The sequence below is a fragment of the Porites lutea genome, chromosome 3, assembly GCF_958299795.1.
Source record: "Porites lutea chromosome 3, jaPorLute2.1, whole genome shotgun sequence".
In the NCBI taxonomy this organism is placed as follows: domain Eukaryota; kingdom Metazoa; phylum Cnidaria; class Anthozoa; order Scleractinia; family Poritidae; genus Porites; species Porites lutea.
In genome coordinates this window covers 9,911,935-9,933,591 of record NC_133203.1, presented here as the reverse complement: position 1 = coordinate 9,933,591, position 21,657 = coordinate 9,911,935, and the positions used below count along the sequence as shown (strand labels likewise).

Below are 21,657 nucleotides of genomic sequence, written 5' to 3'. Positions count from 1 at the left end.
TTCTAACCCAGATCATTAAACTTCAGGGTCCTTTGGTATTCAGCAGCCATTCAACATTTCCCAGAATGTTGCTGTTGGTTTGATGTGTATACATGCAAAGACTCAAGAGAAACCACTTAGTTTTAGTAATACCTGATATTACCTTCACAGACTTTACCTGTCTTCCGTGTGGGATTACTTTCTTAGGAACATGGCAGCACCTCCCAGACACAGCAAAGAATATGGTCGACCTGTTGCAGGGTCTAAAACTGAAGCTCGTGGAAAATATGCTGGTGCTCACATAAGTCAGGAGGTAAAAGCACTGTGCAATGTCATCTTGCAAATGGGTGATGAACAGCCTGATGGAACAGTTGCAGTTACATTTGGACGATTATTTGAAAGATACACTAGAATTTCCAACAAAGTTGTTGGTATGTTGCTCAGAGCTCGGAAGCAAAATTTAGTTGACTTTGAGGGTGAAATGTTATTTCAAAGACGGGATGACAATGTTGTCATTACTTTGCTGCGCATGCCTGAAGACATCCAGAATGATTCTGATGAATACTGGAATATCTCTGCTAAATAGGTAATTTTGATGCTAGATGATACCAATCTCTCTTGATGATATATAATAATTTAGTAAAATCCAACTAGTGGTCTATTATCAATGCTGTGTTCTGATTGGTTGAGCTACTACTAGGCTTTATGTTATATTAGCCCACTAGTAGCGTTAAAGCGCCGGCTTTGAAAACCAAAACAATGGCGGCTGAATCATGTTTTGCTTGCTAGAGTTGTTTTGTCTCGATATTTTTGACCAACTAGTTGGATTTTACCAAAACAATTTTTCCTCTCGTCCTCATGCCCTCTGAGTTTTTTTTTTTTTTTTAATTCAATATTTATCCAGGGGCATCCAATTTAGCAGAGCTAGTTGAAATGGAGCCCAATAGCCTATTCAGACTTCGGCCTCATGGGCTATTGACTCAGAGCCTGTTTGGTCTTAAGGAATAATTGTGAAATATTTTATAATATTTTTATAGATATAGTAATAATTATATTTTTAAAATCTATTTACTTGGTGCAAAGCACATAGAGAAGTCATGCATAGTAATCGACTTCAACCTATTATAACCTAGAGCCTAAGAAAGGTACCCCTTTTGGGCGGTGCCTCCTTGTATGGGCCATCCTACTTTATTTGTAGAATCATTATTTGAAGCTAAAATAGTCCTTTTGTTGACTTGGTTCAAGGAAAGAAGTGTGGTGACCTACTCTTTGTTGGCACTATTAAACTGGTCTGACAGACAGGGCAACTCTCCTCTGCAGTTCACCCCTCCTATTATTTAAACGTGATCAAATTAAAATGAGAGATTTCATTTACAGAAAGGCATATTACTTTACCCCACATGAGCACCGGTTACCTCACCTACTTGGAGTCGGCCACTTTCATGTAAATAGGCCATAAAATGCATGAAAATGTTTTTGATGGTATCCCCTTTATCTTAATGGTTGTGCTCAGTAAGAAATAAGGCTTAAGCCCTTTACTTAAATGTAATATTATGAGAAAGATGTTTTTTTCAGTCAGTGACACAAGCAGCTTAGGAAAAAAATCCGAGCTGTGTACTCCCAATAGGTGTTGAACCTATGACCTTCTGGTTACTAGTTAAGATGCTTTACCACTAAGCTACAAGAGACTAGTGGGAGCAAAGGCCACTTAACCAGGTTCAGGTGATAAACAACCTGCATACTGCTAGGACTGGAATGTTGCAATATGTGCTTATGCACAATGATGGAAATAAGATGGTGAATTTTGAACCAGGTGAATAAAGTGTAACCCGGTTAATACGGACACCAAGAAGACATGCCATAGCATCTGTATTAACTGGATGTCTATATTAAGCGGGCAACCAGAGAAAATCATCACAGGCAGTATTTTTACAGATGTACTAAAGGAGACATATACATTTCAGAGAAATCGTTGTTCTTACCTGTAATTGTGACAAATTCATCCTAACTAACCTTTAATGCAATCATTCATCATATCTTCAGGCTAACATTACCTTAGTTTGCTTATTTTTCTTGAAACACGACATTGAAAAGCGTTTATTGCGACTCCCCCAGGCGAAGTTAATGTTAAACAGAACTTTTGAAAGGTCTTTCGCTGTTTCTATTAGGTTTTCGCTGGTAAGATATTCAGTCATAGAAAGTGTGCAATTAACTAGTGTCCGTAAAGCAGGGTTGATGATATATGAGAGGGTTCCACTGTACATGAGAAAGATGATTTTCAGTCAGTGTCAAAAGGGACTTGGAAGAAAGGAGTCGAACCTACATAATGTGTGTATAAATGACCTTGTGGTTACTGGTCTAGATACTTTGCCACTTAGACTTGCTATAAGTCGACCTCTTGGTGAGCGGAGCGAGCCTTGTTTGGCCGCGAAGCGGCCGACCGCGAGCGACGAAGTCGCGAGAGGTCGACTTGTCTCGCTTGATGGGTTTTCATTCGCATTTCGCGCCAAAAATGGGGAGTGGTGTGACTCGCATTTGGAGTTTCAGGTTTCATTTGCGAGTCCTTGACTTCAATGGCAGAATGTGCTGATTCCACTCCGACTAAATCTATTGAACGTGTGTGTGCATCTCCATCATCGAAGGAGCAAATTTGTTTACTTTGTGCGAAAGTTGTCTCTAACAATGATTTTAGGCGAACGTTGACGAGCTCAGGGGGCCGGAAAAAAACAAAAACTTGTTTCAATCTCGAGTCAATACTGGGAAAGGAGATTTCACAACCAAGGAATCCTTAACATCCGCACACATTTTTAAACCTACAGAGACTTTTCAATACACGCATTTCTCTTCCTGTAACCCTCACGGAGTCAGAAAAGGTCTCATAAAGCGCGAAGCCATTAGACTCCTGAGAACTAACTCCTCAGCTAAATCCTTCTATAAAAACATCTACAACTTCAAAAAACGCCTTAGCGCTAGAGGTTTATACCCTCACAATCTCACAGAAAAAATCACCTCTGAGGTAAAATTTACCGAACGGAAGTCAGCTTTACAAAAGAACAATGAAGTGCGAAAGAAAATTTTGCCTTTCGTTACCACATACCACCCTGCTTTGCAGAACCTTAAAAACATTTTAATGAGCAAATGGCACTTAATTCAAGATCAACCACTAGTGAGAGAAATATACAACGAGCCTCCCATCATTTCATGTAAAAGAGCACAATCGCTGGGCGATATCCTCGTTAGAGCAGAACTATAAGGTCACGTATCACACTATCACCAGCTTATGAGTCGTGTTTGGCCATTCAACACCTTCCACTTCGCAATCGACCTCAAGTCACGTTGTGAGTGACAGGTTTATCCCCAAGGGTCCTTGGGAGCTACTCTGATTGGTCCAAGCGCACCGACCCGTTTTTGGGTTGGTAATTGGCGCTAATCAAGTATGAAAAGTCCTTCGTCCCGCGCCATATGAAATCCGACGAAGGACTTTTGGAAAGTCTATTTGCCACTAAGCAATGGGAGACTTGTGGGAGCAGAGACTAGTAAACTACAACAGGTTTTTGTAACAAACGTCTTCTATATTGTTAGGAGTAAAATATCAATATGTGCAAGAGAGAATAATGGAACATAGACGGAAATGCCCAGTATAGCCCTTGGGATAATTAAGTGAATTTCACCAGGGTAATTTTTAGACCAATTTAATGCTTGAAATTAATCAGAGGTTTGTTTTTGGAGAGGCATTGTCTAGAGAGAATAATGAGGCATAATGCTCGCTTCGAGTGTCACCATTACAATATTCTGCTTTATTTCCTTTGAGGCAGTTGCGATGGACTTGATGACGTTTCAAGAATCAATTAAAAAGTGCGGATGTCCCAGGAATAAGATTTTCCATTTAATTACTTCCTCTGAAAATAACTTAATTGAAATTCACATATCCCGGTCACCGCCCCAAAATTCCCTCTCTGTCCAATTATTTTCTCTTGATATGCTCTTATGCCAACATTTTTTGCCCCCCAGTACTTAATAACCATTCCTTTACAGCCGAAAACGCCTTCCAATTAACAAGTTTCCTAGTGAGCGACTTATCACTTAGGTTTAAAGATAAGCTTGTAAAATTGTTTCTTTCCGTCACTGAAAACATAATCGCAGAATGTTAGATTTCCAAGATCTATAAACTGTGGAACCATTACCAATTTAAGACCCTAGATATAAAATATATTGCAGTTAAGGTGTTAAGCAAAATATTCAGATATTTTAGTAAAGGCCAAATATAATAAAGTGCAAAAATGACTAAGCTTACAAAAATAATATAATCAAAGAACAGCCAGCTGTTGGGACGGATAGCATCAAAGCGTTCCTCCTGCTCCTTGGCTTCTGTAAGTTTTCTTAAGCCCTGGTGAATTAAAGCTAAGTTCCTATAACTCTTTGCAACCTCAATATGCTCTTCATCAAGTTTATGGAGCTGAATACTAAGAGCACGTTCCTGGTACTCCTTGGCTTTGTTAAGGTCGCCTGAGTCAATGTAAATTAAAGCAAAGTTACTGTAGCTCTTTGCAGCGTCGACATGTTCTCTACCAAGTTTCTTGGATTGAATATCAAGAGCACGTTGTTGATACTCCTTTGCCTTCTTCAGATCACCTAAGTCTCGGTGAAATAAAGCTAAGTTGCTGTAGTCCTTCGCAACAGATAAATGTTCGAAGTCAAGCTTCTTGAGGTCAATATTAAGAGCAAGTTGCTGGTACTCCTTACCTTGCTCAAGATCACCTAGGTCTTGATGAATTAAAGCTAGGTTAGTGTAGCTCTTTGCGACATCAACATGTTCCGGGCCAAGTTTCTTAAGCTCAATATCAAGAGCAAACTGCTGGTATTCCTTGGCTTTCTTGAGGTCACCTAAATCCCTGTGCATTAACGCTAAGTGACTGTAACTCGTTGCAACTGCAACATGTTCGGGGCCAAGTTTTTCATACTCAATAGAAAGGGCACGCTGCTGACAATCCATGGCTTGTTCAAGGTCACCAAGGTCCTGAAGAATTGAAGCCAAATTACTGTAGCTAGTTGCAACATCAACATGTTCAGGGCCAAAATGTTTAACCTCAATATCAAGAGCATGCTGCTGATACTTCTTGGCTACCTTAAGTTCACCTAAGTCCTGACAAATTGAAGCAAAGTTGCTGTAGCTTGCCGCAACAGCAATATCGTCGGGACCAAGTATCCTCTCCTCAATATCAAGAGCACTTTTTTGTAACCCTATGGCTTCTTTAAGGTTACCTAAGGCCTGCTGAATTGAAGCTAAGCTATAGTAGCTTTCTGCAACATCAACATGGTCCTCGCCAAGTCCGTTGAGACGAATAGATAGAGCAAGTTGCTGATATTCCAGGGCTTTCTCAAGGTCACCTCGGTCTTGGTAAATTGAAGCTAAGTTACTGTAGCTCGTTGCCACATCAACATGATTTTCACCATGTTTCTCGAGCTGAATTGCAAGAGCACTTTGCTGATATTCGAGGGCTTCCTCAATGTTACCTAACCCCTGTTCAGTTAAAGCTAAGTAGACTTTGGTGGTTGCTATATTGATGTGGTTGGGCTCTGGCTCACTCAGCTCAATTGTGAGTGCATGTTCAAAGTACTTTTTAGCCTCTTTGAATTCAGAATGTGTGCCACAAACATCTCCAAGGTTTTTAAATTTCTCTGCTGACAAACTTGGAACCTGATCTTGACCGTCGTGTAAAAGGAAGTTATCAACTTCCATAATTAAGGCTTTTAAATGAGGGACAATGTGTATGGTTTTCAGTGTCTTACTCTCTTGGAAGGTATGAATTATAAATTTGTGGAATGAGGAAACAGCGCCATTGATTGTCTCGAGGTTTCGACGTTTTTGTTGGTCGTTAATCAAAGTTTTGTTAACTTGGTATACAATCTGATGAACACGAATAAAATCGCCTTCAAAAATCAGAAGTGAGCATCTCCTGAGGCTCATGCGAATACGAGCCCTGTCCGTTTCATTAACGCGTCCGTCTAGGCAGTTAATAATGTAATCAACTATTATGTCCACCTTTAATGGTTGCGGTGCGCAGAGAGAAAGAAACGTAAAAAAATGTTTAACAAATTCGTCAGAGTTAATCAGTTTTTGGACGGCTAGTGTTATTGCTTTGGTCATTGTGTATGGGTAAACGAAGTTGGTTTCAGCAAGGATCTCCTCGGTAGTTCCTCGCTTGCCTTCTTTTAAAATTTTCAGGTATTCTAACCAGCCAAAATCTCCTAATGGTTTATCTTGACGAATTTCCTTGACGAAGACGGCAGCGGCTGCTAAAGCAAGAGGCTGAAAGTCCAGTTCTTCTGCTACTTTTTTGCTCCACGGCTCACTGTTGAGGATCCCAGAAATTTCGGCTAACAAGGTAATCGCATCACCGGGCTTCATACCTTTGCTGACTGAGATGTGTTTGATGCAAGAGTTCTCTGATGGGATAGATGACGTATCCTGGGTTGTAATTAACAACTGACCATTTGCCCACGTTTCGTCTCCAGCTTGTGGCAGGTGAACGTGTACAGAAGACAGGTTAGTGACGTTGTCAACCACCAACAGCCATGGCTTGTAACAGGCAATTTTTGCAGCAATAAGCATCTTAAGATTGGCGATTTTTTCCTTAATGTCATCATCCCCGGAACCGAGGGTTTTTGTAACTGAATCGTCTGGACATTTCACCTGGCGAGCAAATGAAGCGTATGACTCTAATAGTGAATTTAGCGTTGCAGCATTTAACGTCATCACAAATGAAGAAGCACTGGGCATTTCTTTGACTTGGTCATAGAATCTCTTGGCTACAAGGCCAGCTAGCTGTGATTTTCCACTTCCAGGATTACCTGAGATGTATAGATATCTCAGTCCGTTGTCACTGGACTTTTTAAGCTCCCCCAGCTTTTGGGCTATGATTTCATCTACCTCGTGAGCACGACGTCCTATGACATGTGGAGGTTTCGGAGGGAGTATACAGAATGAAGGTGCTTCTTTCTGAAGTTGATCTGCAAGGACCTGTCGATGACCCTCTGTTTCTTTAAGTTCCTTTTTAAGATCTTCAACTTTTTCCAGGATTTTTTTTAACTCTTCTGTCGAAAAGGTTTTCTCATTTTTCACGACTTGAATTCTTGAAGTCTGGAGACCAAGCGCTTGAAAAGCGCTAAGAACTCTGCTTATGGCATTTTGAAAGTCTGTGTCAGAGAGGCTACCTTCTGGTTTGTGAGCGAATTGTTCGTTCCTAAAATTTCTCAGATCATCCACATTTTTCTGCACTGTTGTGCTCAGGCCCGGTCCGAGGCAATCAGAGAAAAGAATGGCGTAAAATAGCATTGTGCAGTCCCATTTCCCTGTATCTCCGTTTATCATAGTGGTCAAAAGACGAGCATTCTTCTTTTGGTTTTTTAGGGACTCACCCTTTTTGAAGTCCCTTCCATTCTGAGGCTCGTCTTTCCATATTACTTTGTATGCTCCATGTTCCTTTAGATAGTATTATTGAATCAGTTATTGCTGTTGGTGGAGTCTTGCTTTGGGTGAGCTCTGTTTGCTGGGATACCCAATAATGACATTTCCAGTTTGGGATAAATTTGGCCACAAGAGTGGCCGTTTATTTCATTTAAGCATATCAAGCTAGGAAAGTCCAGATACACAAGAAGATTAATCCCAGCAAAGGTGAGGGCACACCCGCCATCCGGGAGATGAAAGTGGAGCAAAACGGGAGGGAAGGGAGGGAAAAATGTTTTCCAACTTTCTTGTTGCCGTGAGCAGAGAGGCCATGTGCCTCGCTTTCATGTCTTAAAAACACAATATATAATGTCCCGGATGGCAGGAACGCCCCCTCCCCAGTAACTGGAGAAATGACACATTAATCAGTCACATTAAGCATAAAACCATTTATTTCTTTCAGAAATAAATCTCCTTTATGCTCCATGTTCCTTTAGATAGTATTATTGAATCAGTTATTGCTGTTGGTGGAGTCTTGCTTTGGGTGAGCTCTGTTTGCTGGGATACCCAATAATGACATTTCCAGTTTGGGATAAATTTGGCCACAAGAGTGGCCGTTTATTTCATTTAAGCATATCAAGCTAGGAAAGTCCAGATACACAAGAAGATTAATCCCAGCAAAGGTGAGGGCACACCCGCCACAGCCCGGAGCAAGAAACGAGTGACAGGGCAGCCCCACCCGAGGCCAAAGCAAGAGAACCACCGACAAAAACCTTAGTAATCTAGAAGCAAAATGTACAAGTGTAGCTATAAATATGGAGCAATTATGTCATAGGAAAGGTGCAAGCTTAAATGAATGAGATTGCTTAATTGACCCTATCAAAGTCTGAAATAGCTCACACACAGAATTATTCTTATCAAAGTCTGAAATAGCTCCCAGACATAAAATAGCTGATTAAAATGAAATCTGGGGGGATGGCTGTATGGCCCTTGCACACACAGTCACACAGAATTATTCTTATCAAAGTCTGAAATAGCTCACAGACATAAAATAACTGATTAAAATGAAATCTGGGGGATGGCTGTATGGCCCTTGCACACACAGTCACACAGAATTATACTTATCAAAAGTTTGAAAGAGTTCACTGATGTAAGTGATTAAAATGAAATCTGTGGGATGGTTGTATGGCCCCTTGCACACACAGTCACACAGAATTGTACTTATCAAAAGTCTGTAATAGCTGACCGATGTAAGTGATTAAAATGAAATCTGTGGGATGGCTGTATGATCCTTGGATTAGGTGTGCACTACCTGATACGAAAACCCAAAAAACCACGTGGGAAAAATTGGGAACGTATCCCCCAACCAATGTAGCCACACAAAACCTCTGGGGGTTAAAGGTTAAAAATAATTAACATACTAATACTAAACCTTTTCTTAACCATTCTTAAATACTCTATATGATGAACCATCCGAAGCAAGAGCCGCCCATGCAAGCTAATGCTCCGAAGGACAATAATAAACCATTAGGCCTTTAAATAGACTTGTTGAAGGAAACCTAGATAGTGCTGATTCCAAGCAAGAGCCGCACACACAGTCACACAGAATTATTCTTATCAAAGTCGGATTATTCTCATCAAAGTCTGCAATAGCTCACTGACATAAAATAGCTGATTAAAATGAAATATGTGGGATGGCTGTATGGCCCTTGCACACACAGATGCCCAATAATGTGATTCTTATCAAAAGCCTAAAATATGTAGCTCCCTGATGTACAGTAACTGATTAAAATGAAATCTGTGAGATGGCTGTATGGCCCCTGCACACACAGTCACCCTGAACTAGACTAATAACAATACTGAAATAACTAGTAAAATTGAAAATCTGCGAGATGGCTGTATGGCCCGTGCTCACACAATCATCTTGAAATCATCCTGAATTACGTGAATAACTTTATGTAATAAAATGGGCCAGATGGCCCTGACTCAGGCAGTGAGAATTCTATATATGACCATGTCACTGTCCATCTGTCTTCGTTGTGTAAACGCAAGTACCATATGGCATACTACACTCTTGCGCCGGAATTATGTGAGGCAGCCCAGAGGGGACAAGCAAGAAAACAGAAACCAGACATTTCATACCCAACTGCAGTGTATCAATATCCAGCATTAAGCCAAGGTTGCCTGTGCTGCCTAATTAGCTGTAGATGCCATATACTGAGGGAAGCAGCAGCTGGTCTTGTGTAGCCACGCACTATTAGATGCAACTCCTGGATAACTGATCAGCAGAACATGTACCACTACATGTATGTTGAATTGAATTGATGAGCTACAGAGAATGCAAAGTTATGTGTGTTGACTCTCTCAAGAGAGAACTCTGCCCAAGATTCGCTTCATTGAAAACGCGTCCGTGAAAGGGAACTGCCTGCATATACCTTAGCACCTGCAATAAAATGAAAACAATAAAAACAACTTCTGTAAACACGCTAGAATGTGCTACCATTAATAAACAATGCATAAACCATCAGTCAATCCATTAGGATCTCCAAAACAAACTGAATTAACAGTAAATTCCTCAAAAGAACCACAAAGTTAAAGTAATGATGTGATGTGGTGAGGGAAGCGTAAGCCTTTTGTCCCCTAACAACCAACATGGGACTATAACGTCCACACAAATCAAAACTTGGGAGCCAACAAAAACCAGAGAAAAAATTAATCTAGCTGCATGTACTTCTAAACCAAAATAGTGGATTACACAATTAAAGAATAAAAAGTTGGCATCGACGGCAAAAAATGAGAATGGTAAATTCAAACCAAATAATATTTGCATCAGTTTCCCTAGACACAAATACAAATGGAAATGAATCACACGTGTACATATCCTGCAAACAAATCACATATGCAGTACAAACAAGAGCAACCTGTGTCTACCACAACGAGGACCAAAGCCCCAAACTGAGGAACAAAGCCTCAATAATATTACATAACACTGATGCAGAGGAAGCCTTAAGCTAAAATCCAAAGACAAAGTTTCAAAATAACCTATGAGGACAAAGCCTCAAAATAAATTATGAAGACAAAGCCCCAAAATAAAATAGGAGGATGAAGCCTCAATGTAAAAATATGAGGACACAGCTTCCCTAAAAATCTGAAGATGAAGCGTCAAAACAGAATAATTTATGAGGAGGACCTTATAATTGTTCGAAACCTGCAACGAATTAAATAGTATTGCAGTGCCCCAAACATTGATCACCCCTGAGGGAAGGAATATTACAGAGGCTCTACTAGTTAGCACCATCAAAAGGGGGGTGGCTGATGCTCACACAACAAGCAAAAACATGGAGGCTTGAACAGTTAGCACCGTTCTAAACAGGGTGGCTAAAACAGTTAACACCCGTGAAAAAGCTAAGAACATGGTGGCTTGAACAGTTAGCACCGTAGAAAATAGGGTGGCTAAAACAGTTAACACCCATGACAGAACTAAAAATCTAAACAGGGTGGCTAAAACAGTTAACACCCGTGAAAAAGCTTAGGGTGGCTAAAACAGTTAACACCCGTGAACAAGCTTAGGGTGGCTAAAACAGTTAACACCCATGACAGAATTAAAAATCTTAACTGGGTGGCTAAAACAGTTAACACCCGTGAAAAAGCTTAGGGTGGCTAAAACAGTTAACACCCGTAAACAAGCTTAGGGTGGCTAAAACAGTTAACACCCATGACAGAACTAAAAATCTAAACAGGGTGGCTAAAACAGTTAACACCCGTGAAAAAGCTTAGGGTGGCTAAAACAGTTAACACCCGTGAACAAGCTTAGGGTGGCTAAAACAGTTAACACCCATGACAGAACTAAAAATCTAAACAGGGTGGCTAAAACAGTTAACACCCATGAAAAAGCTTAGGGTGGCTAAAACAGTTAACACCCGTGAACAAGCTTAGGGTGGCTAAAACAGTTAACACCCATGACAGAACTAAAAATCTAAACAGGGTGGCTAAAACAGTTAACACCCATGAAAAAGCTTAGGGTGGCTAAAACAGTTAACACCCGTGAACAAGCTTAGGGTGGCTAAAACAGTTAACACCCATGACAGAACTAAAAATCTAAACAGGGTGGCTAAAACAGTTAACACCCGTGAAAAAGCTTAGGGTGGCTAAAACAGTTAACACCCGTGAACAAGCTTAGGGTGGCTAAAACAGTTAACACCCATGACAGAACTAAAAATCTAAACAGGGTGGCTAAAACAGTTAACACCCATGAAAAAGCTTAGGGTGGCTAAAACAGTTAACACCCGTGAACAAGCTTAGGGTGGCTAAAACAGTTAACACCCATGACAGAACTAAAAATCTAAACAGGGTGGCTAAAACAGTTAACACCCATGAACAAGCTTAGGGTGGCTAAAACAGTTAACACCCGTGAACAAGCTTAGGGTGGCTAAAACAGTTAACACCCATGACAGAACTAAAAATCTAAACAGGGTGGCTAAAACAGTTAACACCCATGAACAAGCTTAGGGTGGCTAAAACAGTTAACACCCATGACAGAACTAAAAATCTAAACAGGGTGGCTAAAACAGTTAACACCCGTGAAAAAGCTAAGAACATGGTGGCTTGAACAGTTAGCACCGTAGAAAATAGGGTGGCTAAAACAGTTAACACCCATGACAGAACTAAAAATAATGGTGGCTTGAACAGTAGCACCATAGACAATAGGGTGGCTCAAACCGTCAACACCTGTGAAAAAGGGTAACAACATGGTGGCTTGAACAGTTAGCACTGTAAAAAAAAAAAAAAAAAATTGGGTGGCTCAAACAATTAACACCCGTGAGAAAGCTACTAATATGGTGGCTTGAAGAGTTGGTGGCTTGAATATTTAGCACCATAGAAAATAGGGTGGCTCCAACAGTTAACACCCGTGAAATAACTACTCCCGTAGAGGAACAAATCCTCACAAAGAAAAACACTGGCAACAGAATGTCGCCGACAGTGAGTAAAGAAAAACAACAGAACATGACGATACAACACTTGACATGACATTGACCAGCACACAATAACCCTAATAAAATTATGCTCATACCTCCGAGACAACTTTTAAGAATGGTTGCTATGTAATTTCTAAAACCTTGCAAATGCGTTGAGGGAATGGAACATAAAGTTTTAGCCGGTAGGGTTGGATAATGTATCTTTTTCTTTTTTTTTTTTTTTTTTTGATAATAATTAAAGGTTACAAGTAAGCTGAGTCCAAAGGTCAAAAAGGCTCAAACGTGCAAAATTGTAACTTCAGAATATCAATAAAATAAATTGCCTTTACATTATCATAACACAGCTAAGATTATGAATAAAGGGATCCATTACTGGGCTGGTAAAAACACATATTTCAAACTGAATATCGATCGACTGATATTTTGCGCTAGTTGGCACCAGCGATACAACTAGCTGAAGTAGGAACACGAGGTACCACGAAGTATGAACAACGAACGGAATAGCATACACGCCAGTGTAACTGCCAACATTTAACTGGCCGATTGAACGAAGAATTCGATTTTATATGCGCATAAACGACCGTAACGTGTATCAATTCTTGCAATCAACAAGACGATCGTGTGCACGCACATCATATCAGATCTGTGCACATCAATACAGCACCGAGAGTAAGCGGTAAGCCATCTGGCAATAATCTAGTACTTATCTCAAAGAAGAGGTGATGCTCGGTAGATAAAACCCCAAGAAGATCAAAGGAGACTGATAAATCACCAGCATCCTACATCCAAACCTGCCCACCGTCTAAAAATGTTTTCCAACTTTCTTGTTGCCGTGAGCAGAGAGGCCATGTGCCTCGCTTTCATGTCTTAAAAACACAATATATAATGTCCCGGATGGCAGGAACGCCCCCTCCCCAGTAACTGGAGAAATGACACATTAATCAGTCACATTAAGCATAAAACCATTTATTTCTTTCAGAAATAAATCTCCTGTATTGTTTGGCCCATTCTTGTTTAAAAATTTCTCTCAGACCCTCGGCCATTATATCGGTAGTTACATGACAAATTCTAAAATAGTTTATTTGTTCATCGGTGTAATTTTTTGGAAGGGCCGCCATACTTGATGCGCTTCTGAAGCTTGACCGAGACCTATAAAAGAATAAACCTTTCTGTCAGTGAATTAAAACTCAAGGAGACAATATAATCAATAGATTACATAGTTTCTTACAAGAGATTAAAAATTCCTTACAATTATTTAATTTAAGTCGAATCTCCGTTTGCCTTTCCTCTGTGAACTCCAAACCTGGGAATGGCTAACTGACCACTTAAAACAAGTTGGCTGTTTAATAGACCTGAATCTTAGTAGGACTTACGTAAGGCTATGTTCACACCATAATAACAATAATATAAAACTATCCCCCGAGGGGGAGTTGAATAGTGGTAATATATACTGAGACGCGAAGCGTCGACGTATATATCTCGCGCTGTTCACCGACCCAGAGGGGAATAGTTGTTTTAGTATTTTAAATACCAAATCAGTTCCATAAAATGAGAAAATAACTTTTTTAAAATTAAAAACGTCACTGTGTAGGAACTTTGTTTACAATTTACAAACATTTCGGGGATTTTGCCAAGTGATTTTTACGACTTTTGTTGCAAATTCAGCATGAAAATAATTTTCTGCCTGCCAGTAAACACCGACAAGCCAAAGTTCGTCGCTTTTCTGGTATTTCTTTGTACGACTGCTTCATTTATCGCTCAAATTCCGTCTTCCGAAAATGTCTTGAAACGAGACGCCATCTTGTCTTGTGTCGAAAAACAGTGAATAGCCAAGGATATTCCGGGTTACTGGAGCCAATTAAAACGCGCGAAAATTGCAATTCACTGATTTGGTAAATACTAATAATAATTGCGTTCGAGGTACGAGAACGCAACCCCTAATTTGTGTTGGGTGTTCTATGCATTATTGGGTGCCCTATGCAATTAATAAGGGAGGTTTTTTCGAGATTGCATTTGTCGTCGTCGTCGACACACATTTGCCTCGCTTTGAGGCGCTTGCTTACGTTTTGCCTCACTTTGACGAACTAACTCACGTGGTGATTCGTGCGTCCTCAAGCGTTTGCTGAGGTCTTTTATTCTCTCCTCGTAAAGCGTTCATCTTTCAGAAAAGTTTGCTGAATCTTCGTAAAGCGTACATATTTCAAGAGTTTGCTGAAGGTCTACTATCAATCTGTGTTTGCTGAATCTTTCAAAACGTTAATCTTTCAAAAGTTTCGGCGGCCGTTGTGCCACAAAGTAAATCTACCGAGTTGTGTAGCTCGGCGACCGTTGTGCCACAAAGTAAATCTACCGAGACGTGAAGCTCGGCGGCGCCGTTTCATCATGACTTGTGATATTCTCGGCACCGGACAAACTGACATTTTAGGTCTATGTTATTTAATCGGAAAAACTTATAAACAGCCCACAGTTGCTCCACTCAAGTCACTGAAATCAACACACTTGACCAAACTATTGCACTTATTTCAGGCGGACCATACGATATCACTAGCCATCAAGGCTTTTTCATAATGATACACAGCTTAAATAGAGGTTCGCTGTAAGCAATCTTTACGTTTAAAATATGCCATGATCAAATTAAAGCCCTGTTTCCATATGATCGCTACCATCGCTGCGATGGCTGAGAAAAAAAAAACTTCGGCGATCGCAGCGATCATAGCGATCATATGAAACCACTCTCCAGAGATCGCGGAGACAACAATCGCTGAGATATAAAAAGTTCTATCTCAGCGATCGTTGTCGCTGCGATCGCTGGAGAGTGGTTTCCATATGATCGCTGAACTTTTTTTTCTCAGCGATCGCGGCGATCACAGCGGTCGTAGCCATCATATGGAAACCGGACTTAATCTATCGCAATAACCGTCCACCCTTCCTCCTCAACTGCTACCTGTACGCCTTACAAACATATCGAACGCACTCCTCTAAGCTCCGATTACTCCTAGTTATAAAAGTAAATTATAATTATCATAAAAAATCTCCCAGAATCCTTTGAAGCAATCAGAAGCATCTTACCCCGAAGCGTCTAACTTCCCCTTATCTGTTTAGAACCATGCTGGGGTTTTTGTAGCCGACGCAGCCGTCCAATCAGAAGCGCGGAAATTTTGCCCAAATATGGAATCAGAGAATTCAAGGCTAAAAACTTTGAGCTTGCAACGCTTATACATGTATGTATACGACCGAAAGAAATCGTTTCGTGGCACAAAAGATAAAGTAATTATGCTCCTATAAATTGCAACCCTGGGAAAACAAAAAGAGCCACAAAGTTATAAGCGGTATGGCTTGAACACATCGACCAGCGACGAAGTAAGACTGGACAAGACTGGATGATGCATCTGTAGCCTGTTTCACCGACAAAGATCATCCTCAGGCTACTAGCTGCAAACCTATCTACCACGGCAAACCAGTTATCTGTAACGTCTGTTCTCATTCAGCAAAACCAGCATGGCGACTACAAACAAAATGATATGGCAAGCTGTGCAGAAGCGTTTTACAAGGCGCCGACGAAGTCGGAACGTACCGAAGCTTTTTCTGTGAGTATATATTTTTTAATTCATTCAGAACAGTACACGAACACATGTATGGCAGTTTCGATTAGACGTGTGATGATATATGTAAAAGTGCGAAATTTACCTTCGAGGACTTCGACCTTGTTTCCTTGACGGCGGAGCGCTTGTCCTTTTCTAAACTGCGACCAAGCAACCTTTTTAAAGAATTTTCAGGTAATTTTACAATTTACACATTGTGCTCAAGGAAAGTACGTTATTGAAAGGAAATTTATGTCTTTGTAAATGTTTCATAGACGTTTTACATATTTTTGATAGAGTTTTCAAGAAAAATTGGGAAATGCGCCCGATCTGAGACAGATAATTTTAGTGTTGATTGTTGCCATGTGCTCAGCCGATTTAACTTGTGGGAAGGGATCCACGATCCAGTCAGTGTTACGTGAATTGCTTTTAACGGTAAACTTATGGGTTTCCGAATAAAAATTTGCAAAAAACAATTTGTCTGTGTATTGCTTTCTGTTTGTGAGTTGAAAACATGATCGCCGGCATCTAAGTCTTATTAACTTGCGTTTCATTCTTCTTATTACTCGCGTAACTTCTGCGAAGATGTCAGCGAATTTTATACACTTTTTACTTTCGAGTTCAGCAGCTAAAGAATTTTATTTGAGAATATGTGTTGCTAGTTATTCTAGATAGATAGTAAGTGATTTTTTAAAGGTTATTTGCGCTATTAAATGGTCACGCGAAAACCGTTTTTGAAGTAACAACTTTAAGAAGTCGCTTCTCTTACGGTGCATGCCATTAGTAGTCGACTTTGTCTTGTTGTGAGGAACTAACTTAGTCCTGGTCATTTGGGGATTAACACTGTATTCCGTTTTTCGTCATATATTACCTCGAAAAACAGTAAATGCTTTTTGCAGCGCATCATTTACATCGCGATTCATCGCGATACAAGTTTTCCTATAGTCGCTCATCGGTAATTCCATATTAGGAAGTAAATTTTGATTGGTTCCCTAAAAAAACCCAGTAGGTTATATGCTTCTGGCAATTTTTTTAGAAGCTTTGCAACTTTGACAATTTTATACGTAGAAGACTGTCAGACCACAACAAGAGAACATTTGCTATAAAATATCTTCCCGTGTCACATCTAAGGTAATGACGTCATCAGTCACGTGACTATTTCCGAATTAGGTTTTTTTTTTTGCTGTGACGAGGTTAAAAACAAATAGCATATTTGAGGTTTTAGTTGTGAGAGACATTTAAAAATAACCAGTTGACGTCCGGTATTTAAAACTTTAAGGGACTGTGACACGCTTCTGCGCATGTGCGGCATCTTGATTTCTGTTCTGGCGAACGTTTTTTCAAGATTGGCTTTTGGTGAAGAAATCCCCTTCCATCGACCCTGAGACGCCCGAGAAAGCCATAGTATCAGTATTCAAGAGCTATTTGGTCCATTTTGGAAGTTTTAAACGCCATATTTTTTATTTTTGTGAAAGCATTGTCGAGAAAATTCAAAGTCATTGAGGAGAAGTACACGAAGCCATGTTCGTTGTTGTCAGTGTTCTTACAAACGGATCAAGTGTGGCGTGTAATGTGGTCATCTTTCTGCCTATTAAGTTCTCCAGTCAACGATCTACCTTTTTCGGATAGTTCTCAAACGTTAAATATGTAAAAAAAGTTGAAAAGAGTTTCCTTGATACAGCCGTGGACTACTAACAGGACGCAGCGGCGAGTGAAGGTGATCTGCGACATGACTTCCGATTGTCTGCAACAATTTACTCTCTCGAGTGACTGGAATCAGAAGGAGCAAACCCAGCAATCTTTTGTCGTACAGGACGCCGTGTGAAGGAAAGAATCCATCGAACATGAAACGTTTTTACTGTCATTCGATTTATGACTCCGATCCCTAGTTGTTTTTTACCAGAAAGTACATATACTGACAACAGGCCGCGCGATCTTTAGCGAAGTGGTTCACACGGAATGTTTCAGGTTCCTTGTATATATGGTGTATGAGCGTAAATGTTTAAGAATTGATCTTTTAAAAATATATTGTTGCCTGAATGTTCCGTTTAACATCTGGTTTAACATTCTGTTGAATCGATAACGTTTGTTTTGCGGAACACCCGACAGAACGACTCGGAAGGAAGTTATTGAAATTTATGCCATAGCATTTTACGTTGTTCTTTTAGAATAATCTTTATACTTATACGTTATTTGGCTACTATCACAGTGAAAGCGTTTTATGATGAAGCTGTATTAAAAATTGCTTTTAAACACTGCTACGATGAGCTACAATGTTCATGATGCGGAGTGCTCATCGCACTAGCCGGCCGCATGGCATGGCCTATTTTATTATAGTGTGCATCTAAGCTGACATTTTAAGCAAGACGTTTGCCTCATCCGATACTGTGTGTTTTGGTCACCGGTCAGGCGCTATTTGCAGGTATTTCTAAGTTTATATAGGGCAAACAGAGAGATCAGTAAGGTTTGTTCACAAATTATTTTTGGTTACCGATCCGAGACTGGTATGCTAGCGTAAGTACGTGAAAATACGCGTAGGTAAGTGTTTGTTTCAAAGCAGGACAGGGTTGTTAATCTTATTCTTATCGGCTGCAACATATATCTGAGGAATACCAGAGAATAAATATGAATTAAAGGGATATATAAAATCGAACAAAAACGACTACCGCTTCGCGAACAATGAATCTTCAATTATGTAAATTTCCTTGCGTGCATCTTACTCGCTTCCGATTGGTTCAAAAACAATCGCCTACTGTCAAAGCTCACACATCCGCACTATCGTGACACAGTCCCTTTAAGGGGGTAATGTACATGAGCGAAACAGTCGCGAGAGTACGCCTAGGGCTGTAGAGAGTCAACCTTTTATCACGAGACAGAGAAAATTTGCGGGAAAGTAATGTCCTACGTGACGATTTTTTTCATGACCAAAAGAGGGAGATGACGTTATCAGTCACGTGATCAAAGCGTTTTGAATGCAGTTTAATTCGTTTTTAAAGCACCTTTTTTGTCATAAGTTTTTGCTGTTTTTCTCAACAATTCTTTACACTGTAATTTCTCTGAGTAATTATTTTTCCGTTTTCAAGAGGGTCTCAATGGGGTTAACCGATAGGCGTAAAACGGCCAAAACTTTAGTCGATAGCCGTAAATATTGAAAAATTTTAACCGTTAGCCGTAAATAGGGTAAAAAAGAGTTAACCGTAAAAAAAGTTGTTCCCTAGGATTGCTACTTTTAAGGAAGGTACTAAACTTACTTATGACACTTATGGTTGCGTTTTTTATTTCGTGGCTACTTTCACTCCGTACGCACGTTAGGCCAAGCGCCTTTTAGGTGTTGACCAAGACCTAGGCTCCACTTCCGCGGCTCTCTCGGGGAACTAATTTTTTTCCATAGTGAAAGTGTGGCTTCTTGCTGGGAATTCATATTTGCGATTTTCAGGAGGTCGTACCCTCGACACACAAGTGAAACCACACGCAGAGATGTCACAGTTTGTAAAACACTTTGCCGATAAACAACATTTCCTTGTTTTTCTCTGACACTACGGTAGACATCGCCATGCCCAGTCCCTGTAAGGCGTCTTCCCACGCCATCTCGATCAAGGCATTTCGGTGGCGAACTCGTTCGGACCACGTGACCCGAAACGCATTAACCGCGCGAAATAATGAGGCCTACGGACAAGGCAACGGCTGACAGTCGTACTGTACAGTTCTTCGCTATCATTAAAAACACTGGGCACGGCAATTTTGTTATTGGCCGTTTTCACACTAGAGCTAGAAATGGATTGTCCGTCTGAGACTAGCCTGTGCACAGTCGCCCCCTTCCCGACAGACACCTCTTCTCCGATTTTTTCTGGGGAGAGTGGGCGGCCGTACACAGGTTATCTGGAACGGATAATCCATCTTCAAACTGTCCATCGAAATTGACAGATAGTCAGGCGGATTGTTCATTCAAAATTCAAACTATTCCATTTTCACATTAAGACGTATTACCTATCTAACGCGAATCATCAAACGGATAACCCGTCTCACACGAATAATCCGTCTCTAGCGTAAAAAAGGCCATTTCTGTTGTAATGAATGTCGCGCCCCGGTCTTCAGGTGGGCGTTTGCGTGTGTGCTTTGCTTTTTCACAAAGATTATTTTTAAATTGACTATTGACATTTCTATGAGTAAAATAATATTAGAAGTGGAATAGTTTGTAAAAAGTATAATCCATCTGTTACGAAAAATTGTATTGCGTGACTAGTGTGACTTTCTAGAAGGTTCGCAAGTTTATAATTTGTTTATGTTAGGATCTAGTGTAAGCGTTTCTAAAAGCGGTATATTTTGTAATCTTTCTATAATTAGACTATTTGGAAAGTTCTAGAATCTTATTGTAAAAGTATATAAGTAGGCGAGTCCGAGTTAAGTTTTAACTGGTTTTCACAAGCGAAGAGAGTTTGACGTTGGTCGTGTTTAGTCAAGTGTGACGAAGGCAGTGTTTATCCAAGTTGGCGGAGGCCGTGTAAGTTTAACGAGTTACGTGCTGTTGTGGAGTTTTACTCAGTGGAAACTACGTTCATTTTTGGAATAAATCTTCTTGTTGCTGTTCCGACAACCCTGCGTTCAGTTTAGTTTGCAAGCTACCCGTCCTCTAAAAGATTACCCGCGTAACACTATCAAATGTTAAATTTTTTCAAAAGAATAGCTTATTTCATCCCGAGATGATCCTAAGACCTTTATTTTGCTTTACAGATGCAAAAAATACAGGTTAATTAATATTTAACTTTTTGAAACAAAAGAAGTTAATTTTTAACTTTTTTGTTAACCGTAACTGAAAAAAATTAACCGATAGCCGTAAAAGAGCCAAAATTTTAGCCGATAACCGTAAAAGCCACCACCCCATTGAGACCCTCTTTCAAAGCAGAACCAACCGAAAACTAAGGCAGAAGATTAAAAGTTGCGTAAATTGACCGATATTGCACGTTAAGAAAAGGAGACCTACTCTTGAGACTTTTGTAAAAACCTTTTTCAACTTTGCTTGTTTTCCGAAATAAATGTTCAACGTTTGTTAATAAAGGAGAACTTTCAAAACTAAAAGGATATATTTGGCGGCCATATTGTTTTTCTTCATTCCGGGGAGGGAGGTCATGTAGCAGCTCTTCTAACCCTAAAAGCCAAATCGTTTGCTACTCTAACCTAAAACAATGGAAATAATGATGAACAATGTTGTGTTAATATTTTCCGCGACCGATGAAAATACACCTTACGAGCAGGGAGAGAATCGTACGGTAAAACGGGTCACTTCAGTCTATAGCTGTGCCGTCGATATTCCTAGTATTAAATTTCTTAAACGTTCCCCGGCATGGACCAAGCCGGAAAGAGTATTAATGGGTTTATTGTGAGCTTTACTTCTAGCTTCGATCAGTTAAAGATTTAATTCTACCTGGAAGTTAAAAAAAAAGCGAAAAAGTCATCCTTGAAAACTGTCAATTTCCAGAGAAAGGGAATATATACCTCTTTTAAACTCGAAACGCCGGCGTTTGTCGAGGTGGTCCAGTGGATAGAGGCGTTAACTTCTAGTTCTAACTAAGTCTGAGGGTCGACCGGGTTCGAACTCCTTTGAAGCACATTTTTCGTAACCTTATCTTTTTTCTTTTTTAAAAATCTCTTTTTACTCTCTTTTTTACCTGTGTGG

General features: G+C 40.1%; 1 long non-coding RNA gene across 1 annotated transcript; it reads right to left on the bottom strand.

Annotated features, from left to right (window-relative positions):
- Positions 1-8,012: 8,012 nt before the first annotated feature.
- On the bottom strand, positions 8,013-13,223 carry LOC140930414 (uncharacterized). Its single transcript, XR_012164850.1, has 2 exons — positions 12,984-13,223; positions 8,013-9,869 (listed from the first exon to the last, which is right to left on the bottom strand). It is a non-coding gene; the product is annotated as an uncharacterized lncRNA (long non-coding RNA).
- Between the last annotated feature and the right edge of the window lie 8,434 nt (positions 13,224-21,657).